The following is a 244-nucleotide window of genomic DNA, read 5'->3' on the forward strand; positions in this document are numbered from 1 at the left end:
GAAGGAGCGCTCGAGTTTCCGAGGGACATTGGAACGCTGAGCTGTCCGTCAGGCGCTCATCTGCATATTCGGGCGCCCGCCCCCTCCCCAGCTCCGCCTGCTAGGCCTCTTCCAGCTGCCTAGCCGCAGCTGGGGGAGGAGCTGGGAGCCTGGAGGGGAGGAGAGCGGATCCGGGAGGAGAGGGAGGCGGGAGCGGGGGAGAAAGGAGGAGGGAGAGACGCGAAGGCTTTTGTGGCGTAGTCGC

General features: G+C 67.2%; 1 protein-coding gene across 1 annotated transcript in view; it reads left to right on the forward strand.

Annotated features, from left to right (window-relative positions):
- LOC107182884 (chromosome unknown open reading frame, human C5orf38) overlaps positions 1 to 244 on the forward strand; it is a 42423-nt gene that overhangs the window by 1359 nt on the left and 40820 nt on the right. The window lies entirely within an intron of this gene.

The sequence above is a fragment of the Myotis davidii genome, unplaced genomic scaffold (genome assembly GCF_000327345.1).
Source record: "Myotis davidii unplaced genomic scaffold, ASM32734v1 scaffold135, whole genome shotgun sequence".
In the NCBI taxonomy this organism is placed as follows: domain Eukaryota; kingdom Metazoa; phylum Chordata; class Mammalia; order Chiroptera; family Vespertilionidae; genus Myotis; species Myotis davidii.